The sequence below is a fragment of the Sciurus carolinensis genome, unplaced genomic scaffold (assembly GCF_902686445.1).
Source record: "Sciurus carolinensis unplaced genomic scaffold, mSciCar1.2, whole genome shotgun sequence".
NCBI classification, from domain to species: Eukaryota; Metazoa; Chordata; class Mammalia; order Rodentia; family Sciuridae; genus Sciurus; species Sciurus carolinensis.
Genome location: NW_025920201.1, coordinates 658,314 through 679,375, shown reverse-complemented (window position 1 = coordinate 679,375; position 21,062 = coordinate 658,314). Strand labels below are relative to the sequence as shown.

Below are 21,062 nucleotides of genomic sequence, written 5' to 3'. Positions count from 1 at the left end.
AAGTACTATCCCAATCCTCCACTTCACTTTCACCCGCATTCGAGTGGTGATTACTAGTACTTAAAAGAGCTTAGACTCAAGAAGGGCTAGGAAAGATCACTCAAGGCCAGTGTGGTAGTGGTGGTGACAGCCCCATATTATGGAAGGGAGCCATGACACTTTCTAGCAAGCCTGTAATCAATGACACCATCGGCATCACATTTAGCAGCAGCAGGAGAACTCTGTAGGGAAGGATTTCCTGGCCGCCACTGGACGGTATGGGGAAGTGTGAGGTCACCATTTGCTGAGCCTCCTGAGTGCAGATAGGAATGGTCAGGATGTGTGACTCACCCACAACCCAAGCATGACATGTCACTCACACTTGTCCTTCAGTGCAGCCTGCCTTCCTCAATGGTTCCTATCTTGAATGGGGCAGAGGTGTGGGCAAAACACGAAGGAAAAGAGAATGCTTTGGGTTAAAGCCATAGGACCCCAGCGTGTGAGCAGCAGAGGCTACAGTAGCCCCTCATATCAGAGTGAGATCCAAGTGAAAGAGAACCCGTGTCTGCTCAAGCCACCAGGCTGGAGTCTGCAGGGAGCTTGAAGGACACTGGGCTTCTGTGGAGATGCCGTTTGGCATCCAGGGAGCTCAACAGCACTCAGCAGGTGTACCCTTGTTCTTGAACACACATGAGATCTCACCTGGGGGCTCCCAGAAATACCTGGAGTAAGATGGGTGTGAGCTCTTTATGGTGGGCCAGGATCCTTGCAAGAGCAGATGGGATCTGTGTCCATGACACACAGGATAGTGTCACATTAGATCCCATAATCATGGGCAGTGGTGTGAAGTGTCCTTACATAGGCCACCATGCAGTACCCTCCTCTAAACAGTGCTGGCCTTCAGGAAGTAATAGGTGACTTTGGCTCTACATGTGAGTCTTTACAAACAAACATAAAGAAAGATGGCACACCAGGAAGCACAGTGTTAGCCAGCACAGGCCACAGGCCTGTGGTCCCAGCACTTGGAGGCTGAGCAGTAGGATCTCACATTCAAGTCCAGCCAGATATAGCAAGTTCCTGTATAAAAACTAAAAAGATAAAAAGGGCTGGGGTCCCCCTGGGTTCCATCCTCAATACAACAAAAAGCAATAAGAATGGTTTAAGATGACGCAGAAAAGCGTCTCTAGCGATGTCAGGAATTCTAAATGTCCAAAAAGTTCATCTACCTGACAGAACTGTAAGTGTATGCTGGAGATGAATGAATAAGCATCCTGGAGATACAGAATCAAATTTCACATCATCAGAGAAAGAAGTGATATGCAAACAAAGAGGGAATGCTGGGTAAACCCTCTGGTGTTGCACTGGTGTAAGGGGGGTCAGAATCAACCCAGGCATGTTTGACACGGGCGACAGGTGATGGATGGATGGATGATAGGTAGGAAGTAGACAGATGATAGATAGGTCACAGGTGGATGGATGATAGATGCTAGATATATAGATGACAGACAGATCATGATACATGGATGAATGGATGGATAGATAAGCAAGCTAGTGAGCATCCATTATTTCTTGGATGTGGATGTCAATAGAGCCTGCCAACAAGCACCCTCTGTGGCAATGAGCACAGGTAATGTCCAGATCTTGGCTTCTAAATCTCTACCCCATGATAGGAACCCATTTCCCCAGAGACAGAGTTGACACCAGGACTGGGAAAGAGAAAGACCCGTGGAACCTGGAGTATCTTGTGATGACAGAAAATAACAAAGTTCTTTTCAAAATTGGTTTTATCAAAAGAAAAGACACAGGAGACAACATGAGAGATCTCCCAATGACCAAAGCTGGAAGAATTTCAGCAATGCCATAATTGAGTGTTGAGTTCAGCCCAGGGAATAAGAAGATCCACGAGTATATGCTAACACAGATAGGTTGCTGGGTAGTAACTATGGAGAAGGTAAACCTGCTCCTTAAGTAACAAACATTGAGGGTTGCAGGGATTAGAACGGTACTGCTCAGACACCAGTGCACCTGGCCTTTGCTGCAGGTGGCCCGCTGACAGCAGCTGGTGGGGAGCATGTGAGTTTAGGAAGGAACAGCCACTCCCATCTTTCCAAAAGTACATGCCCCGAAGTCCTCTAGTTACCAAGGGGAAATGTGCTACCCCCTGATGAATAGCGAGACCCTGCTAGGCGAGCTTGGCCAGCAGAGGCCCAGGGTTCCTGGTCTCCAGATCCCCGTGGCATGCACTGATGGGACACTCTGGGAAGATCATGCCCCTTCTGTGTGACTCTTCTCCCAAACCACATGCTCAGTGCGACCCCGGGGAAACCTCTGAGGGACCTGCCCACTCCACAGGGGTCCAGGCCATGAGCACCAAGGAGCCCCTTGAGCACACTGAGGGATCTCCAGTCACTTCCTGGACCAGGAAAATGATCCTGCTGAGGAAAATGGGTGAGAGAGCTGAAGGAAGTCTGTAGGTATGTTTTTAACGTACATGTAGCATTTGATCAGGATCGGCAGGGGTCTATGGCAGATTCCAAAGCAGTACTTTAGTTTCATCATTCAAAATGCAGCTAGTCCATGCTCTCTGGCAAAGGTGACTGCTTCCCTAAATAAGCCCATCTACACCTCTGAAGAAATGATAGACTTGTGTATCTAAATTTAACAACTAAAAGCTGTTAGTTGACTTGGAGAAATGGCAGACTGTAGCTTAACGGAGGATCCACTGACAGATGTCAGGAGAGGCTGGCGGGGCCTGCAAGCTTCTGGAATGCAGATGAGAGGGCAGCAACTTCACACTGGGCAGAACAGGCCCTGCCTCCTTTTAACCCAGGCAACCCTATCAGAGGGTGGAGCGTTAAGTAATTCACAAATGATTAAGTTCACAAATGATTCCTCAGGCTGGATGAGGCTTGCCACAGTGGTTACTGTTTGTTGAGGGTCAACTACAGGTAAATCTTCAAACATTATTTCATGGAATTCTCCAAAGCAAAGGAGGAAAACATAGCACCCGGTTTTAAAGATGAAGAAGCAGAAGCATAGGAAGACAGGGGAACTGGCCAAGGTCAGAAACAGGGCTGGTTCTCCTCCCCTTCCTCCATATGCCCACCCCACACACAGTCACTGGGCAGGATCTCAAATTGATATGCAGATTCACCAAGTCCCTGCATGTCCTCTTGGTAACATTCCCTCCTAAGGAGATGGAGGAAGCCAAAGGCAGAGCAAGAAAAGACATCTGGACAGATCAGGGAGAGGTGTCCAGAAACAGGGTGGCCACGTCAGAGGTGACTTTGGCATCCTGGATGCTGGGTCTGTGTTCTCAGAGACAAGTCACTTCTGACCAAAGGAAGCCATCAGTGAGTGGCTGGAAAGATAGCTCAGCTGGTAGAGTGCTTGCCTCACAAGCACAAGGCCCTGAGTTTGATCCCCAGTACCGGAAAAAAAAAAAAAAAAAAAAAAAAAAAAAGGAAGGCATCAGAGGAAGACTCACTGTGCCAGACAGAGCAGGATCTGTGGGAAGGTGCACTGAGGTTACCATGGAAACCAGCCCCTTTCCCTGCACTGCTCAGAACGCTGGTTTTTAAGGAGACGGTGCTGTGTGTGTCTTGGGAATACGATCAAGGGAAAAAATGTAGCCTCCCTTGGTATCTCCTGACCTGACCAATGGCTGGGCTTGCCCAGGAGCCAGCACTGCTCCTCCAACACCTGGCCACTACCTGTTAATTCCCCTCCAGCTCTTCTCTCTGAGCCTGGTCAGTGACCCCTGGGGTAGTGGTGGCAGGACAACCTTGTGTGCACAGCTGTGCTCTCCACATCCAGCGCTGGCACAGGGAGAGGCTCCATTCCTTGAAGACACCTCTATTGCCTGGGAGGGTGGCCCTGGGCAGCATGCTTCCCTGAGCTATCCCGGTCACCCATCCTGCAGGACCAGTGGTGAGGCCAGTTTTTCCAAGAACTCCTGGTGGACACCCACACTGGCTGCCCCTCTGGTCCCAGAACTTCTGGAACAATCAGGCCCTCTCCCCTTCGGCTCTGCTACCCAGCCTTGATCCCATCTTACCTGGCAGCCTCTCAAGAAGTTTCCCATAATGGATAAACAGATTTTTAAGTGGACAAAAGCTGCAGAGGGGGTGTTCTTAATGTGATCATTGCCTGTCTCCCCCGGGAGCCCCCAACAGCCAGAAGGGCTCTGTGAGACCCACCCTCCAAACTCAGGAGCTTGCTCCTGACCAAACCTCCTTGGTTAAGCCCTTGCAAGGAATCTGCCACTCCAGGGATGTCCATGGTGGGGCTGAGGCCTCCTCTGATGGGAAACTCCTACTCCACTGGGAACAGCACCCCTTCAGGGTGAGTCCTCAGAGAGAACAGCTGCCATCACGGCTGACCCTCCAGCACCATTATTTCCTATTGCACACCCACGGCTGACTCATTACACAGAAAAGATAGCTTTGGTTTGCTTCTTGAGGCAATGGAGTGACAAATCTATTTATAACAGGATGTTTGAACATGTGTTCATTAAGTTTTCAATTGACTCTGTGTAATTGAAAAATGCACTGGGTGTTAATGTGCTGGCCATGTGGATCAGCTGGCCACTGGAGTGGAAGGCCAGCCCTGAGGCCACCAGGCCATGCCAGCACTGGTCCCTGAAGGCAGGTTGAGGGCACAAGGAGGAACTGTCTGATACCCTGTGCCCATCAGCCTGCACCATGGGAAGGGCAGAATCCCTCCTCTCCCCACCCATTGGGCATCCAGCCACCATCCCCAGCACAGCGATCAGCTCAGGGCCTCCACTTCTAATTCTACCCACCGTCCACCGAGCTCCACCTCAAGTGGCCTGCCATCTAAGATAGAGGAAACACATGGCATGATTGCAAACTAAAGGGCGAGATGCAGAGACCCGTGGTCACACAGCTGGCGGAGCTGTTAGGACACTGTTAGGACACTGGTGGCAAAACACCTTGGTTAGGATCGTAGCTCATGCGGCCTTGGGCAAGTGGTCTCTACTCTGCCTCTGTGTCTCCATCTTGAGATGAGGCTGATGGATGTGGTACTGGGGCAGGGCACCCACCCCCAGGGACTGGCAGGAGGGTTATAGGAATTAAGTGGCACACAGCACTGACACTTGGCACAGAGCAGGGGTGTCGAGGCAAATGCTGCTTTTGGCATTGACCACGGAGCCCGAGTCCCACCTGAGGACAAGTGTGCTGCTTGATGGCAGCTGAACCTGACTTACTAGGGATCAGCTGTAACCTCGCAGTGTTGCTCAGGGTCCTTTACAGAACAGAAGCAGTTCTGGGGGCAAAAGGGTTACACAAACCTGGGTTTAAATCCCAGTTCCTCTAGGGAGGCCTGAGGGCAGGCTCTTTGTCCCTCTGAGCCACAACCTCTTCATATGCCTAGCAGGGTCGATAGCCCCTCCCTCCAAGGTCACACAAGTCTAAACAAGCTGATTAGAGGAAGCTCCACCCCCCTCCCAGGTTCATCCTGTTCCTCCTCAAGCTGTGGGGAGCCACCAGGTGTGTTATGTTGAAGCCACCGGCAGACCCTTCCTAGGCCACATATCCACATCCAAGGCTGGCTGCAGACTTCAGGGTGGTGACTGTACAGCATGATCTGTCCCAAAAGCCAGGTGCCAGAAAAACCACCCAAGGCAGAGTGTCAGGAGGTGGGGCCTGGGGAAGGCATTTTGGTTACAGGGCCTCCAACCTCAGGAATGGAGGAATCCACATTGCAAGGGCCAGAGGCTGGGAGCCCAGCCCCAGAAGCTGACCAGCAGGGGCTTGTGGAATGAACTCTGAGCTGCAGGTGTCCAGGTGCATCTTCCAGTCCTCACTTAGGACCTCAGGTCAGGTCAGGCCCCATTCCAACCACCGGGGCTGGCCTGTGACTTGGGGACCCTGCCCAGCATTGCCATCAGTCTCACTAAGAAGAAGGTAGACGAAGCTGTGAGAGACAGTCCAGGCCAAATGTAGAGACCCATGGTCACATGGCTGGTGCAGCTGTTAGGACACTGGTGGCAAAACACCTGGGTTAGGATCTATCTTTATTTTTTTCCTGTCAGAAAATTTTGAGAATTACACCAAAAAATACTTAAGCCTCTGCTATCTACTGACAAAAATACACCACAAAATTATAAAGCGCTCAGTGGTTTGGCTAGGGACAATTTGTTATTCCACTTCAGATGACAAATGAATTTACAGGTGACTCTGGTGATGAGAGGATGGGGAGGAGGAAGAACAGATGAAAGTGATTGGCAGGGCAGTTTGAGCAATAGTAGCCTTATTACCCAGCTGTTCTATATAATGATTTCAACAACACAGCAAGCCACAAAAAATACTCTTTGACTAGCCTGTCAGAGACTAATGGGGAAGAGTGACACATCTCACATAACCAATTCTCCCAGCCGGTCCCAGGCCTGCTGACCACGGAGCCAACACAGGCCTGGGACAGGCCTCCCTGGAGCATGTGAGGGCCTGGGAGCAGGAGGCCAGGGTGATGCCAAACGTGACCCTTCATCAGGAGCTTCTAGAACTCGGTTGCAGGCTTTGGACAAATGTGGTCTTTTAACACAACCAAGTAGCAAAAGGAAGTCCCCATTGTCAGCTCATTGTAGAAACGGCCAGGCTTTGTTGCACCCCTTCTTAGTCTTTTCCTGACTGCTGTTCGCAGCCCCTAGTCACCATACAGGTCTGGAGATTTCCGCACTGTACCACAAGGCTGAACCCCTCATGCTGGTTAGGCCTTCTTCCCGCAGTCACCCCTTCCTCCTCTTCCTCTCTGCCCTGCCAGGTCACAGACACGTGAGCACCCAGGAGTAGATCTAGAAAAGCCAGAAAAAGGCAAAGACAAATCTGTCCACATTTCAGTGCCTGCCACTGCAAGTCACAGAGCCACAGGAAAAACTCTCAGAGCCCCGGGGGGCTGCCCAGCCCTGGCACCAGTGCCCACCCCCAGTTCATGCCCATCTTGCAAATGAACCAGAGGTCAGTATGCTTCACTCTGGACTGTGCGCATCCTGGGCTTCAAAATGCCAAACCCAATCCTTCCTTCCACCCAGGCCACTCCTAGCTTTCCACGCTCATGCCCCAGTGACAGACCAGGGGCAACCAGGCAGCCCCTGTCCATCACTCACTCAGCTAAGCCTGCACTGGGGCTGAGGCTCTTCTGAGATGCCCAGGGACTCGGCTTTTCACCTCACCGCCTCCCAAGTGGAGCCTTCCCATGCTCTCTGTTCCTTTTCTGTTTCTCTCCTTTTCTGTTTTTTAACTGTTCCTAACAAAGAAGAAGCAGCGGCTTTGAGAATATCTTACATGGGAACAATCAATAGGAAACATGCCTTTGTACGTGAGCCTGACTTGGGGCTGAATCAACTATACCAAGGGACAAAGGAACATCAGTTCAGACAACTCCAGTGCACCACATTTTTGGAGAGGGCTGTCCTGCCCCCCATCCCCCACCCCACATCCCAGGAGTACAGTGTTGTCTGCCCACTCAAGCTTGGCTGAGCCTGGGGGCCCCCTGTCCATCCCCATCCCCACTCCGGCTCAGGTGGGCCCTTAATGGCCCTGGGTCTTGGACGACTTGGGCTTGTGAATGACCGGTGGCGGCTGACAGCCAGGGCCTGATGGCCTGGGCAGTGCTCTGCTTGGCCATGCTGTAGTGGTTGATGACCATGTAGAAGCGGCTCCTGGATTTAGGGTCCTGGAATGAGTAGTAGGCATCCAGGGAAGCTGGGATGCAATGCTTGTGTTGGGGAAGAAGGAGACACTGTCAGGGGTGCACAGCAGCACGGCCAGCCCACCCACCCCACCACACAGCATCCCACAGGAGCCCGGCTCAGTGCACAGAGGGCACACCCCCAGCCAATCCTGCCCCTCCCCTGGCCATCACCATCACCATTGCTTGGAAGGAGCCAGAGGAAATGGACCTGGGGCTGACCCACCCAAGGCCAGCCTCCCTTGCTTGTGGATGGTGGGGCTGTGCAGGCACCACTGACCCCAGCTCCCCTCTGCTGGCCCCAGGGGTTGCCCTGGGCTGCTGCCCACAGACCGTGGCTACTTATTCTATGTTCTCCATTTAACATTTGTATCTCTTTTCTCTTATTTTTGAAGTCTTTGTTCCTAATAATATTAATATAATTGTGCATTTGCATTATCTTTTAACATATGAACAACAGTTGCAAAGTAATACCAGTCTTCCTCCTCAGAGTCAGACCACTGAATGAACTTGGACTTGGCTCCATGGCTCTCTGGGCCCATAGGGTCCCCAACTTGGAAGGGTTGTCATTTTCTGACCATGCGATGGTACACCAGGTGACAGTGTCTCTCCTTTCAATGCGATATTCAATCAATTACCTGAGACAGCGGACACCTTGTTGTAAAACAGTCTCGGTGGGAGGTGACTCCTGATGCAGGCTCAGGTAAGCCTTGCTGTGCTGGTGAGTCCATGCCAATTTTGCTTGTGTCATTTTCATCTTATGGCGGGCCTGTCATGTCACAACCCCTCTGAAGTCATGGGCATCTCTACCTTCCACTGAGGGTGGACATCAGCATGCCGTATGCCTCAGTCACTTGAAGTCTTTATTTTCTTTCTAAGTTTATGTTCTCAACTTGATTTAGGGCCAGGTTCTTGGTTTAGCTTGTTTCTAATTGTCAGGGTTTTCTTTCTTCTTATTTTAAAAATTTTTCAAATACATCAGTCACTTAAAGTCTCATGGACAAATGTCTAAGCAAACACACCAGAGGAGCCTGACTCCTGTCCCTGTCCCTCCACTCTGTTTCCTCTCTGTCCCTGAGTAACCATTTTTAGTAATTTTTTTAAATTATAGGTCTCAATTTAATTGAATAATTTGAGAGGTAAGTCTAAAGGGTTTTTAATTCTTTTTTTATTTTTGCAGACTGCATTTTGATTCATTGTACATAAGTGGGGTACATCTTTTTGTTTCTATGGTTGTGCACAATGTAGATTCATACCACTCGCATAATCATACATGTACATAGGGTCATGATGTCTGCCTCATTCCACCATTTTTCATACCCCCTGCTCCTTCCTCTCATTTCCCTCTATGTAATCTGAAGTCCCTCCATTCTTCTCTCACCCCACACCACCACTATTTATCATCATCCACTTATTAGAGAAAAAATTCAGCCTTTGGTTTTTCGAGATTGGCTTATTTCACTTAGCATGATATTCTCCAATTCCATCCATTTATCTGCAAATGCCATAATATTATTATTCTTTATGGCTGAATACTATTCCATTGTGTGTATATATACACATTTCTTTATCCATTTGTCAATTGAAGAGCATCTTGGTTTGTTCCACAATCCAACTATTGTGAATTAAGCTGCTATAAACATTGATGTGGCTGTGTTTTAATTTATCCTTCTGGACTTTCTTTCTTAAAAAGCAAGCTACAGCTTTCACTCCCCTTTCCTCACACAAGGGCGGATGGTCTCTTCCTTCCTTTAGCTAGAAGCTGTTCTACCTGCTGAACTGGGCCATTCTCGTCTGTCCTCACAGTGCCATGGAACTCCACCCTGTGCATCTACCATAGTTCACACAGGTGTCCCCAGCTCCAGCTATTCCCAACTGTTAGGTCCTGGCCTTTAGCCATGAGGAGGGTGGTCTGGGGAAGTCATAGGGCAGAACCCAAGGACCTGTTCATGTTGAAATGTGATTTATCACCACCCCAACTTTGGGGAGCCCTCCTCGTGGAAGGCTTCACCTTTTTCCTCACCTGTGGGGTGAGGTTTGAGATGAGGTTTCAGAATTGTTGTGTGGCCTGATAGAATGCTTATGAAAATGTGCAGCCAAGAGCCTGAGATGCAATGAATGCCTAGTAAATGGTGATTATAAACATTATAAATCAGATTCTGTTTCTACTGTAACTAAGGTGTCAAGAACCCAGCATCTGGCAGGTCTTTCTCCAGCTAATCCAACTGAATCCTATCCTTAAAACCTCCCAAAGATCTTTGGGGCATTACCAGCCCCACTTTATGGGCATCAACAGCCCATGTTTCAGATGAGAAAACTGAGGTTCACAGGGGTAGGAAGGTTCTTTCAGGTTACAAAGGTGGCTCAGTTCTTTGAAGGAAAGTTTGCAGCTGGAGCAGTGGCCAGGGGAGGGGCCCACCACGAGACCAGGCGGGAAACCTTAGAAGTGCCCATCTTCACAGCTCTGTGGGGCACTGTGAGGTAAGGACCCTGCCCACCTACCAGGAAGACTGTGCCAAGAGGGAAAAGTAAGCACCAGTCCTGGCAAGCTCTGCTCACAACTGGACACCTCCTGACCCTGGACAGGGCCAATTGGGAGAGGAACCCAACCCTCTGCTTGAGGCTGTGGCCTCAGGAAACCCAGAAATTCCTTGCTGGACACACACTGGGTTTCAAACAGTCTGCAGAGTGGTCATAAGGCTCAGAATTTGGGCACTAATGAATTGAAGACAGTGGTCAACCCCCAACTGTAGCTGACAGTGACCAGGGACCACCTACCCACTGGAGTCCCTTAACTTGAAGACAAATCCCTCTGGGCAGTTGTGGTCACAGGTGAAGGCTTTGTAAACCACCAGGAACACAATGTAGGCAAGGAACACTAGGGCCAGGCTGACAAGGATGGTGACCTGCAGGAAGACAAGACTGAGGGTCACCCACAGATCGTGCCAGCTCTAGCCCACACGTGTGCAGCAGGCAGGTGGCATGCTAGAAGCAAGGGAAGGGACCTAGCACACTGCTCTGCCTGGGCTTTGTCACTGACTCACAGTGTGCACTCAGGCCTCAGTTTCCTCTTATGCAAAATCATCTTGAGGCTCTTCTTTGAACCCACACCAACTAACTTTCCTGTGGGCTGAGTGGCAGGGGGCTATTGATCAGCAGGCACTCCTTTCCAGAGCCTCCAACCTCTGCTGTGACCACGCCATCACTGCTGAATTCCATCTCAGACATCCAATGCCTCTCTGGCCTCTGCGTGGACACCTAGTGCCTAAACCACCCCCAAGGCTCTCCTCCCAGCCCACACCTGCTCCACTAAAGTCTTACCCACTGGCAAGCAGTGCCAACCCACTCTGCAGTCATCAGGCCTCAATCCTGATGTGCTCTTTGCCTCTTTCCCACACTGTACTTCCAACCTTCTGGGATCATCCAGAATCCAGCACTTCTTACCACTTCCATCACTTCCATCCTTGCTCCTAGCCGCTATCTACCAGCAAGCTTGAGGAACACCATCAGGATTTATCAGGAGGGAGTAGGTGGATAATTTCAGAGGCAGCTCCAGGTTTACACTGACCCCGTCGCAGCCCCTGTGCAAGGTAGATATTAGGGCTTCTGGTATTCTGGGTGGAATATTCCTGTGTATTATTTTTAAGAGCATTTGAGTCTGTTAGTCTAGAAATGTTACAGAACTCCTCTCCGGGAGAAAGGGGTCCTCTTGATTTAGAAGAAAAATGAAAGCAGCTTTGGAAACCTTGCTCCTATCTCTCCCCACCCCAAAGCTTGTTTGTGGATGGGAGAGAACAGGAGGCCATGAGGCTCCAAGCAAGCAGAGCTGCTTTTTGGCAACTTTAAGACCAGATGGGAGAGGTGTGGGAAGGCAGAGGGGAACAGGGAAGCAGGAGGGAGTCAGTCAGAATCCTCTGGTTGGAGACTGGAAGAGAAATCCCCATGCACGTGTGTGTGTAGGTTTCAGACAGAGAGGTGTGATGTTCAGTTTTAAAGTACAGTTGGAGCAGTGTGCTTCCCACCCCACCACTCCCCAGTTCCTCTGCTGAAGTGTTGGACAGGAATCAGCTCCAGTCAGGGACTGGGGTGGAGACAGTATAGAGTGAGTTCAAGTGGAGACAAGACCAGATCAGAGCCATGTGGAGCTGAATGGAGCAGTCCATGGAGGCTGAATCTGGCACATCAGATGTCCCCATGTCACTCATCCACCTTCAGACCTCCCAAATATGGCACTGGAACAGTACAGGAAAGGGTGTCACCCAGGAACCCTACCTTGCACACCGATGCTGAGGACCTAGGAACACTGGTCAGTAGACATTTGTAAAGAAGCTAAAAATGCCCAGATTTTCCAAAAACCAAAAGGCAGAAACAGTCCCAATGCCCATCAACTGATGAGTTGATTGTCAGATTGTGGCACATCAACCTCCGTATCCACGGATTCCACATCCATGAATGTCATCAACTATGGGGATCAAAATAACTGGAAGAAGTAAATTGCTTTCTTTCTGAAAATGTAGATATTTTTCTTGTCGCTATTCCCTAAACAATATAATGTAACAATTATTTACACAGCATTTACTTTGTGCTAGGGATTATGAGGAATCTAGAGAGTTAAAGTACAAAGAAGGATGTAGATAGGTACCATGCAAATACTATACATTTTATATAAGGGAGCTGAGCATCTGAGGATTTGGGCAATTACAGTGGTTCCCAGATCCAGTGACCATGACTCTTGAGGGATGACTGTGTATCTACACAATGGAACATTATTCAGTCACAAAAGATAACAAAGTACATTACAAATGCAGAGATACCTCAAAACCATACGCTAAATGAAAGAAATCAGATGCAGAGGGTCAGTTCGTATGTGACTCCATTTGTATGAATTATCCAGAATCTATGGAGACAAAAGCAGATCGGTGGCCACCAGGGGCTGTGGGGGCAGAGGAGCAGTGCCTGATGGGTCCAGGGTTTCCTTTTGGTCATGATGAAATATTCAGGAGCCAGATAGAGGCGATGTTTGTGCAACATTATGAATGTTCTAAATGCCACCCAATTGTTCACTGTAATGTGATTGATTTCATTTTTGTGACTTCAACCTCAATGTTTTTAAAAATATATGTTCATGGCCTGGCAGCATCCTGGCACCCACAGCTCTGCCCAAGAGTGGGGAGCCATCTTCCTTAGTGATGGCCACAGAGCCACCTGTTAAGGGCTTTAAAATGTGCTAACAGCCCTTGACCTCATGGACCATGCTGCCTGTGCCCAGGCCAGGGTGCTGCTCCCAACAACAGCAGTAGGCATAGGCACAGCCATGTCTGTGGCATGGGACTCAGACCCCCTGTAGGCAGAGAGGGAGTACAGAAGCACAGCACCCACCTGCCACCTCCAGCAGTCTGAGGAGCGGTGTGCCCCTCAGTCCAGCCACAGGTCCCGTGGGTGCTCCTAGCATGGCTGCGGGCTGCGTTCCAGCACCTGGCTCTGGTGGCTCTGAGATTCCAGGATTTGCTCCTGACACACCTGCTCAGGTCATTCCCCATCCTCACCCGCAGTGGGCTCTCTCCCGGGCACCCCTGCAGACTTAAGGGCTCTGTCACCTGCTGACTGGTGGCTCCCGCTGGCCTGCAGCTGCCCGCTGACCTCAGTGCTCAAAGTCCCAGTGAACGGTGCCTCTCTGGACGATGGTCTCCACCAGCCCTGGACTCATCTGCCCCGCCCCCTTCTCACTCTGTGGGTGTCCTCCCACCTCTTTATGGCAACATTGCTGATGGTCATGTTGTCCAGTTCACCCTCCTCTCCCCTTCCGCCGGCTGCTGTGAGATGCCTGATGACCTCAGACCCGTCCCCTGTCCAGCAGGTGAGGATGTTCCCCTGAGGTCCTCCACAGGCTGTGCGGTGTCTGAGCCTCTCCCTGGGGCCTCACCACCTGCACCCATCCGTGTGTCTGGTGTCACACTTCCATAGGGGCAGCAGGCAGGGTGGGCACCCCAGCTGGGGTCCACGCTCTGTCCGGCGAGGTCCACAGCCTGCTCTCCAGCTTAGTGCTGCCTCTGCTGCCACTAGGAGCACCCTGGCTCAGGGACAGCAGCATCACCACTGCTCTCCAGTGTGGCAGGGGAATCCTCGGTCATCATCCTTTACAGCACATTGTAGACCCCTGACCTTCTACACGTGGATATGGGTTTAGAATCAGCTTGAGAGGGTCCCAAAAAGAGACATGCAGTGACAATGTGCTGTATGTGCAGGTCCATCTAGCCTGGGGTGATCGCTGTGCAGTATCCACCCAGCCCGAGGGTAGTCTCTGCCTGGCTGTCACAGTGGGGACACAGCCAGCCCCACCAGAAGGAGAGCTGACTGAGCCAGGGCTGCCCACCACAGTCCGAGCCTCGGCTTCCCATTAGCAGATGGCAGACACGTTCCCTCTCCAGCCCTTGTGAAGATGAAGCAGGACCCAGTGTGCACTGCAGACCCAGGCCTCTCACCAGCTTCATGCGGAAGCACCTGGCTGGGTGCTGCCCAGGGGTCCTGAGCTGCCCTCTGCTGAGCAGAACACCCAGTGCCAAGAGCCTTTTCTCCTCACAGCCCTGGAGTGATGGCCCCTTTCCCCGGTTCCAGGTCTGCTCCACTGGACTTGCAGCCTGGGAGGGCAGCATCTGCTTCCCGCAGGCACCTGGCTAGGCCCTGGCCAGCAGCGAGCTCCAGGCAGCCAAGGTGCTCTGCAGACTGCGGCAGCTACGGGCAGTGGGCTGCCACCGGGAGGTGGCTCCACACAGTGTGGGTCCAGCATGGGCGGCTCCCTCACCCCTCTCCACATCTGCTGAGGGGTCCACAGCGCCATGCTTCTAGGGACCCAGAGGGCGCCTCCCGCACTTGAGCTCTGAGCATGACCCAGTCCAGCTCCTGGGCATGGCCAGCCTTCCAGCACCTGTGGAAGCCCCTACTGCATTGTGATGCAAATTTTTTTCATTGCAATGAAATTATTAATTAGTAATAAAATTTCATGCCAAGCAGAGCACAGTGGCACATGCCTGCAGTCACAGCAGCTTTTGAGACTGAGGCAGGAGGATCATGAGTTCATAGCCAGCCTCAGCAAAAGGGAGGCTCTGAGCAACTCAGTGAGACCCTGTCTCTAAAATACAAAACAGGGCTGGGGATATGGCTCAGTGGTTAAGTGCTCCTGGGTTCAATCCCTCATACTCGCCCCACCACCCCAGCCCCTCCAAAAAAAGCAGAATGGTCACAGTGCCCTACCAGTCATTTGGAACATGATGGCCATATATTGCAATTAAAAAAAATTAACTTGAAAAAATCTCTTGGACACACTGAAATGGCACTGCATCCACCACCAGTGGATTCAGCAAATCTCAGACAAGAGAAAGAGAACATTTTCCTGCAGGTCCCACGGAGGGCTGATGGGCAGCTGCCTGGGAGGGTTGAGTGTTGCAGAGGTTTCTAACCAGCTGTGACCTTTGGCCTGGGCACCACCTCATCCTCTGAAGAGCCCACAGGGGAGCGGGTGCATGTTCAGGGGACGGCCAGCAGGGGGCAGCAGTGCCGCCGGGACTGCAGAGCCTGGGAACCAGGCTCCAGGGCCGCCTGGGGACCCAGATTTCCAGTCCAGGTGGGTGCGGCCACCTCGCAGCCCTTGCCTAGGGCCAGGGTGCTGGCCGGTCGATGCACTTGATGTGCAGCAGTCATTCTGGGCGTTTTCTAAGTATCTCCGGAGGAAGATTGGAAGGAAAAAGACATGCATCCAGAGCACACAGAGGACTCTTAAACTCAATAATAAAAAGATAGATGACCCAGTTTACAAATGGGTGAAGAATTTCCATAGCATTCCACCAAAGAAGGTACAGCATCAGTTGGTGACAATTTAAAAGATGTCATCATCATGTGATTCAGCAAAGTGCAGATCAAACCAGGTGAGACGGCTCCACTCCCTCAGGCTGGTGGGACTACTAAAGATAAACCCAGACAGTAACAAGTGCTGGTGTTACTGTCCATGTGAGAGACCAGGTGCTCCTCTGCCTCTGGGGACATGCTGGTGATTCCTGTAACCGTTGAGCCTGGTGCTCTGACCATGAGGAATGAAGGCCAAGGTCCAGGACCAAATGCTCAGTATGCAGAGCGGTACTGTTTTTATGGCCCAAACTGCAAGGTGCCCAAGGGCCCTCAGCAGACACATGGACACAGGTGTAGATCCAGCTTCTGAAATCCCACTTGGGCCAGTGTCCTGGAGAATCACCCCCTTCCATAGTTATCTGGAGCGCCATAGTCCTGCATGGCCGTGGCTGTCTCTGGACTTTCCTCCACGACACTTTGCCCATCTCTTTCTGTGACAGTACCATACTGTGTCTGTCACTGGAGCTTCTGAAATAGATTCTATGGCTTCACATTCCTGTGCTGCTTTTAATTCTCAGAAACTGACTTGCCAATTTTCTTCTCCACATGAAATTTTGCATCGATATGTTTGGGTTCAGATGACCCCGTTGTGCTCTGGGGTGCTGCTGCCTCACATGCGTTAGATGCTGCATGTTGTGGACAGCAGACAGCTTTGGGGTTCCACAGCAGGGACCGGAGAAGCCACTTCTGCCAACAGCAGTGACTCAGGCCCACAGATCCTCTGTGGGTAACTGACTACAGGATGAAGCTTGGCGACTGTGGCTTCATTTATGATCCTAACATCTGTGACACTGCTCAGCTCCACGTATAGGCATGTCAAACATTTAAGGAGTGTCCATCTAAAGCTAGTAACACATGGTTTATTAGCCCTGAATTTACCTAACTTGCCTTGTCCCTCTTAACATCTGAAGCAAGATTTTCAGCACCCTGTTCAGACCCCTGGAGCAGCACCCAAGGATCTCCAGCCCTGCCCTCCACCTTCCAGGAACAGTGAGTGGGGCCTTGTGGGCAGGTCACTCCATGATGAGGTTGTCCCCTAAGCAGGAACAGTCTTCCCATGGGAACTGAAGGCCTTCCAGGAACCCAGGCCTGATGGAGAGACATCCTGAGCAACAAGTAGAGACTGCACCCCTAGTGGGAGGGATTTCTCCAGAGTCTTGCAGAACCAGAGCTGAGCAAGTGACCCGCCAGACCATCACACAGCCTCTGGCCCCACCCAGTCCTTCCTCTCTCAGCCTACAGCTCCTGTTAGCACCCACGACAGAGCGGAAACGCTGGTCTCCCTTCATCTTCCCGATGTGGCCATATTGATTAAAGTTCATTTCCTGCTTCTCGCCATGACTTTCCTGCTTGGTTTTGGGGGTGAGTGGCAGGACCTGATTTGTTGGGACCCCTACAGTTGGGCCTCTGCGCTGGGCTCTGGAACAGCCTAACCCTATCCTAGGAACCAGTGCTTGTCCCCAGCATTGTCCTCATGTAGATCTTGTAGTTTTATTTTCTATTTAAATATGTCCTTTAAGGCCTACATTGTCCCTGCGGTGTGAGCCAGGTGCTTCTGGGAGGAGGAGCACACCATGCGTCCCCTGCTGTCCATGTCCTGCCTGGTTGCTGACCAGCCACCACTCAGCCCTTTCCTCTGGAGGCTGCCCTTGCTCTGTTGTCAGAGGGTGGCAGAAGCTGGCCCTGGGCACACTTACCTGGCTGCCAGGCAGGCTGGAGCACATGAGGGGGCTGAGGGGCCTCAGATCCAGGGACCATGCAGACCGAGCTCCAGGTCCCCTGGGGGGTTGCTGGATGGCCGCCTGGACCCCCGTGGCCCTGGCACACACCTGGGTCAGGAAGTGTCTTGCAGTAGAGCAGAAGCTGCCATGTCTCTAGTCAGCGTGGGTACCAGGGTTGAAGTGGCTCGCTCTGCATGTGACTTGGCTGCACAGCCAGCATGGGCTTAAGGACGTCCACGGGGCACCCACGTACCTCCTGCCCTGAGTGCAGAGGCTCCTCAGTTCCCCTGTTTGCTGCTCCATGGGCCGAGCTTCATGAGTAGCCATGGAAAATGGTGTTAGGATGGGCGGGGGCCATCTGGGGGCTGCCCCCCAGGAAGGAGGAGGAGGGTCAGGGAGAGCTGGCCCCTGACTTGGCTCCACCCACCTACAGGCCAGGGTGCCCAGGAACCTTGGTGCTCCAGAGGCACCTGGCCTTGCCTGCAACCTGTGCGCTGTTCCCCTCTGGACCCCTGGGCCTCCATCCTCGCTTAAGGTCGATGCTGTCAGGTGGATGGAGCCACCGTGTACCAGAGCCACCTTCCAAGCCTCTGTGTGGCCCATTTACTGTCTGGACAACAGGTGGTGAGTTCCTGTGTCATCCTGCTGCACAGCAGCGGATCCTGTGGCAGGAAGAGTGAAGTGCCCAGGAGTGGAATCCAGTTTTTCCCAGCCAGGATAGCTCCAGGACCTGCTGCACAAAGGACTGTGATCTTTGTTGTCCATTTAGGTAAGGGGTGCCAGGCCCCAAGCTGAGCGAGTAGGGACCTCACAAGTCACCCCAGGGTACAGCAGGCCTTCTGGGGTGGCCAGGAGGGCCACATCTGCCCTGGCCAAGCAGAGTCCTCCATGTGTACATTTCTGGGTTCAAGTGCTACAAGTCCTTCCATAGGCAGACCTGGCCCCAGGGTGATATGACATGGGGTCAGTCAGCTGTTTGTCCCTAGATGGGCTGGATGGAGTGAATCACCTGGCACTGAAGGTAGAGGGGAAATAAGAGCCAGGCGGTGGCCGGAGGGGCTGGCTTGGCTCCCCACAGGCTGTGCCAACGGCATGGGGCAAGAGAGGCACCTCACCTGGTCAGAGCACTGCCTGTTCAGGGAACGGACCTCACAAATGTGGAGCCAAGAGTAGAGGAAGGAAGCCAGGCAGGAGCCAAGCCTGTCCCTTGTCCTTGGCTTCCTTGCAGGCCTGTCCCTCAGTTGGTGCTGATTCACAGGCACAGCCCCTCTGGCTACCTGTGGCTGCTCTGCTCACCTCAGCCCCACACCAGGATAGCCCCTTACAGAATACACCCAGGAGGGCCAGGAGCAAAGAGAAAGTGGGGGTTTATGCCCCAAGTCATCGCACAGAATGCCAGGGGTCACAGCAGCGACATGTGGTTGTTTCTGTGGCTGCCACCACTTGGCCACTTCTGGTCTCGGCTGCTCTTCGGGTGTCTGGTGAAGAGGGGCTTTCTCCATGGCCCAGCCTCCACTCATTCTCCCCCACACACTCATGCACACCTGCACTCGCTCCCTGAGGCCCTCAGTGCAGAGCACTGCTGTGCCGCCTGGAGCTGGGTGCAGGTGGGTGCAGTCGTGGAGGCGGTTCTGGGAGGCTGTTTGGTGGGGCTCTGGGTGCTTCATGCCTCAGGACCACAGGCTGGCGTACTTGAGACCTGCACGCTCTTTACTCACCTTTCTTTAATGATGAAACAGCTCCCCTGGTTCTGTCTCTGTGGCCTGAGGTGGTTTCCGTATTCTGAATCGCAGCCATCCAGGCTGGGCTCCATGCTGAGGCCAGAACTATGTCTCTTGATGATGTTTCCAAAGGGCAGCAGGACCAATGCCCCCACAGCCTTCTCTGACCCCTCCCCTTAAAAGCCACATGGACATGAGGTCCAACTTAGGCTAGGGCAGGCTGGGCATCTCCCCAGGTCAGGACTGGTGGACAGGACGTTTCACAATGCTCCCCAGCTGTTAGGAACAAAACCCAGGTCTGTGGTCTGGAACCAGCTAGCAAGGCACCTGGAGAAGAGATTGGGCAGGTCCACCTCAGGGAGCCTGGTCTAATAGACCCACCAGGACACCTGGAGGCAGGTAAGCCACACTCTGGGCAGACAGGCACATGCTGCTCTGAGGCACCCATAGCACTGTCCTTCGGGAGCTTGAGCACACTCCTCCTGGCCTCAGCTCTGCGCCCTCCTAGATGAATGGGGCACTGCTGGGGCAAGTGTGGGGCATCATCTCTGCTGGCATTCACAGTGATGTCCTGCAGAAAATCTAGAGTGGCTGGAGAGACCACCAGGGATGCAGCGAAGGACATGGGCTCTTTGTGCCTTGTTGACATCTCTGCACACAGGCCACACTCACCTCTGGCTCCTGCGCCAGGGTACTCAGATGCTCGAGACTCCCAAATGGCAGAGAGGGGAGAGCTGCAGCCCAGCCACACTCCACCCTGCTTGCTGGCTGTGCTCAACCAGTGCCTCCTGATGCAAGAGGTCTGGTGGCCAGGTCCAGATGGAGGTGACCATGCTAGGCTATCTCCCTGCACCCCACAGTGGCCCTGGCCCAATGACCCTGGCCCTCCTCCAGTTTTGTCTTCCTCAAATCCTACCACCACCCTGCAAGCCAAGCTCTCCCTCTTGGTGGAAAGTCCAAGGACCAGAGTTCTGGAGGGTCCCAGAACTTAGAAGAGTCACTGGCCTGCATGGAGTGCTTAGTGAAGATTGTTAAGAGGGAGGGACAGAGGGACAGAGAAGCAGGAAAGAGGAAGAGAGCATGGGACAGCTGCTGCTCTTCATGGGAGGAGCCCAGAGCAGCTGCCATGACACAGATGTCAATCCATTCCAGGCAAATCCAAGATTGTTGACTGTACCAGGGGCTCCAGCAAGCAATTTCAGGCAGAAGTGTTTTTCCACCAAGGTACATAATGACTCATGCTGAGAATGTAATTAAAATATTGTGGTAGTTTAAAAATAATACTCTATTAGGATAATACACCAAAATGGCTAATTCAGAAGGAGTGCTTCCTGCCCTGATTGCATGTGGCTGACGGTACATCAAATGCTTTCATCTGAGCACCACGCTTCACAGAAACGCTTTGCTGGGATGTGTACTGGATTCCAGGTGGCTGACATTTGAGAATTTATATACCCCCAGAAGCATCTGAGCAGTGTCTCAAGTTGACTCGGGTTTTGAAGTCCGGGCCTTGAGACTCAGCGAAACTCCTCAAAATGCCCTTTCTGGACAGTCCCAGCAAGGGTGGGGCTGAGCCCTTCCTGGAAGCCTCTGCCTCTGTCCTGTGGGCTGGGCAGAACAGGATTCCAGATTATGAAGGATGCTGAGCCCTGATCTGCCAGGGAGGAGGGCCAGTGTGGTCCTGGCCAGCAGAGCATGTGAACACCCAGATCTGCCTCCATCTCAGGGAAGAATGAGACTCTGTCCTCATCAGTAAGGACCGGCATTCTTCCCTTGTTACAGTGTCTTGGAACTGTGATTCCACACCAGCACTAACAGTTGTCATGGACACGAGAACTGCCTTCTCCAGGTCCTCTGGCTCCCTGTGTACCCTCCTTACAGGAATGCCAATCAGACCACAGCAGACCCACCTGTTCCAGTATAACCTCACCTTAGCTCACCAAGTCCCACGTTTTTGATTTTCTGAACTTTTCAGTGAAATGGACACAGGTACATTAAAATAAATTAGAAATCATAATCCAGAGCT

At 52.1% G+C, this 21,062-nt stretch overlaps 1 pseudogene; it reads right to left on the bottom strand.

The window, feature by feature from the left end:
- Positions 1-7,467: 7,467 nt before the first annotated feature.
- LOC124974989 (A disintegrin and metalloproteinase with thrombospondin motifs 20-like) overlaps positions 7,468-21,062 on the bottom strand; it is an 86,324-nt pseudogene continuing 72,729 nt past the window's right edge.